This window comes from Egretta garzetta, unplaced genomic scaffold (genome assembly GCF_000687185.1).
Source record: "Egretta garzetta isolate BGI_Z169 unplaced genomic scaffold, ASM68718v1 scaffold876, whole genome shotgun sequence".
In the NCBI taxonomy this organism is placed as follows: domain Eukaryota; kingdom Metazoa; phylum Chordata; class Aves; order Pelecaniformes; family Ardeidae; genus Egretta; species Egretta garzetta.
In genome coordinates this window covers 28,822-32,023 of record NW_009259868.1, presented here as the reverse complement: position 1 = coordinate 32,023, position 3,202 = coordinate 28,822, and the positions used below count along the sequence as shown (strand labels likewise).

The 3,202-nt window shown below is 55.4% G+C and overlaps 1 protein-coding gene across 1 annotated transcript in view; it reads right to left on the bottom strand.

Moving 5' to 3' along the window:
- The window catches only part of RPS11 (ribosomal protein S11), a gene marked incomplete at its 5' end in the record, with an annotated part of 23,790 nt that overhangs the window by 5,296 nt on the left and 15,292 nt on the right, over window positions 1–3,202 (bottom strand). The window lies entirely within an intron of this gene.

The following is a 3,202-nucleotide window of genomic DNA, read 5'->3' as shown; positions in this document are numbered from 1 at the left end:
TGGCAGGAGGAAGGCAGAGCCCGGCTGGGCTTTGGAGCCCCATGGCCGGCCCTGTGGGCTGGTTCCCCAAGCACGGTAGATCAGCTCCAGGGATGGAGAGCCGAGCAGAACCTGGAGGGAGGACTCCTGCTCGGGGGTTGGCGTGGCAGCATTGCTGGGTTTTAGAGGTGGAGGTGGCAATGTAGGCAGAAGGGTTTGCGTGGGGCCTGTTTTGGGGCAGAGGCAGGGCACCCCAGGTGGTGGGGTAGGAAGGTGCGACACAGCCTGGGCTGACCACCAGCAGCTTTAACACTTCGGGTGTAGGCCACCGGCTCAGACCCCCTGCGGAACAGCTTTGCCCATGCCTCCTCGCCAGCCGTGCAGCCTACACACGAGTTGGGGCAGGATCTGCGCTGCTCCTTATCTGCACAGCAGAGAGAGAAATCCTCAGGAGGAGCGCGTTATTTCCTGCTATAAAGACCTGGGGTTTGCAGCCCCCCTGCCGCAGTTGGTTCCTTTGGGGAGATGGAAGCATAACAGGGTTTTGGTGGGAATTTCTTCCCAGTCTTAGGCTGAGTGGGACAGAAAATAACCAGCAGCAAGGGCACATGCTGGCAAGGGGTCTCCAGATACTGCTTGTCTTCCAGAAAACGGGGGAACCTCTGGGGGGATCCCTCTGCATCTGGACAAGCGCCTGTGTTCCTCCAAGGTCTTTTTCAGAACCTGCTAGCAACATCGCTGGGATCGGACCTGAATTGCTTGAGTTTTCAGTGACTGTGGCCTCTGACGTGGATTACATGCAGCAGAAGAGGCAGCAGCTTAGTCTTGACATGGTTTTGTGTAACGGCAGCAGTATGATGCGACTCCACTGTGATGCAAATACAGTTATATTGACCAACAGCTCATGCTACCCTGTTCGCTGCCTGTCACATCATTAATCAATTGCTTGAAGATTAAGGGGCGAGCAATGGCTCTTTAGAGCTCTTGGCTAAAAGGCATTGCCTTTGCCTGCCTTGACAGGGGCAGAGGGTGGGGGGGCTCCTGGGGCTGGATGCAAAGTCATGTCTAGCTGTGAAGAGTTAACTTGCGTGGATGGTGACCGACTCTTCGGGCACTAGAAATGAGGAACAGGTCAGGAAAGAACAGCGGCTCGTTGTCTGCGCAGGAGTCAGCCCTAGTGGAACCCCTCGCTGAGGGGACGCTGAAAGTTCACAGGGGCTCGTGGAGGAACCGGACAAGCTCATGGGGGAAAAACCCATTCGTGTGCTGAATGTGTGTGAAAAACGCGCAGTTCGGGAAGTCTCCTGGGCTGAAAATGCTCAGCACGAGGGCCTGGACGAGGCAAAGCAAAGCTCGGCTCAGAAAGGGCTTTGGATCTGTGAGCCAGGCGGGGTCAGTTGGGGGAGGTGAGGCAGGAGTAGCTTTACATTTTGGTTGCCGGGATGTTGATCGTTTTGTGTCCAAGTGCCTAGGTGGGCTCTTGCAGTGGTCACCGCAACATCGTGGTCTTGGACAGATGGTAGGGGGGCAGCAAGTATTTTTGTATTTATTGTCTTCAAAGTACTCTCGAGCTCCCAGGGGAACAGCAGCGTGAAAAGGAGATACATCGCTAAAGCCTTTTGAAAATTGCCATTCTTCTCCACAAATTATCCATAAGCTGATGAATAGATAAAGAAAACAGCTTTTTACTCATCCACTTGACTCTAAAAATGGAACAGAGTAATCTATGGCCTTTAACTCATAATGAGTTGTGAAGAGTAGGGGGATAAGAAAGTGATAGCCGTCCTTTTCTCTTTTAGGTGGGCGGGTTCCCTGGGTGTCTTGCAGCACTCAGACCGACCTGCTGCCAGCGAGGAGTCTCGTCTTTGGGTTCGGTGTCTGCAGCAGTGGTTGGAGAATAGCTGCGTTGCCGGGGGACAGACCGATGCCAAAACGAGGGGTGAGGTTGGGGGTGTCGGACTGCCAAGCCTGGGCCTGATGATGCAAAACAAAGCAGAAGGGAATTTCAGGCAGTGGCTTAAGTGGGGTTCCCTGCTTAACCCCTGTTCATCATCTGCAGAGCACGGCGCTGAGGCTTTATGAGAGGACATGGAGAGTGGTGGGCTGCTAGGAAGTGAAGGAAGAGGCTCTTCCCCCAAAGCCGCATCCAGGCTGGGAGATGAGGGCTCTGCAGGAGTCACTACTGCCCCCGAGCTGCAGTGCCGGGGTGTCTCCCCTGGTCCTGCTGCCCTCTGCTTGAGGCCCAGAGAACATTGCTGGGCGAGGAGGAAATAGCAGAGGTAAAGCACGGACATTGCCTGGCGTTTCCCTCCGGGCGTTGTCTGGCTGTGCGAGATACCATCAAGCCTTTGTCATAGCGAAATGTGCAAAATCCCTGCTGCCTTTTCAGAGGAAACGCAAGGAAGCTTCAGTAACCGCAGGGACTCAGCGGAGAAAACCAGTGGCGACCTGGCAGCATGTTTCTTTCGGCAGCTGGGGGGAAAGTTCTGAAACACTTTGAAATGGGACAGGAAAAAAACAGAAAACTGTGCTCTTGCATCACGAGCTGCAGCGCTAGGTTTTGCTGAGAGACTGTGGAACGGCTTCCACTGGTGTTTTTTAAAATGGAGAAATAGCTACTGGACGTGCTGTGTTTGGGCAGCTGGGTCCTGTCCCGGCATGCAGGTTTGGCCTCGGTGGCATCCTGAAGTCCCTTCCAGACCTGCATTTCTGTGCTTCCTACCGCGCTGTCGGGCATGGCTCGGTAAAACAAGTGTGCCGGCGTGGTGTGGTGTGGTGGAGAGGAGACGGAAGCGCTGGGGTTTGAAGGTTGGTGTCCTCTCCCAGCTGGGCGCCATTGGCTTTCAGGGACCTCTGGCTCTCCAGGGATGCAGATCCTACGAACACGCCAGGGAGCCGCTTCCCAGTCTCTGGCCCATGAGGGGTCTGCTTGGGGAGTGGGCTCGCCCTCAGCCTTGCTCACCTACAGTACGGTTGGTGCTGAATTTGTCAGTCAGCTCTTTGTCCCAGCAATACTGTAGGCAGTAGGAACGGTGCTGTATTGATGGAGAGGTGGGGGCATGTGAACCTCATGAGGTTCAACAAGGCCAAGTGCAAGGTCCTGCCCCTGGGTTGGGGTAACCCCCAGTACCCACACAGGCTGGGGGAAGAAAGGATGGAGAGCAGCCCTGCCGAGAGGGGCTTGGGGGGGCTGGTGGATGCAAAGCTTGACCAGGGCGCGTGC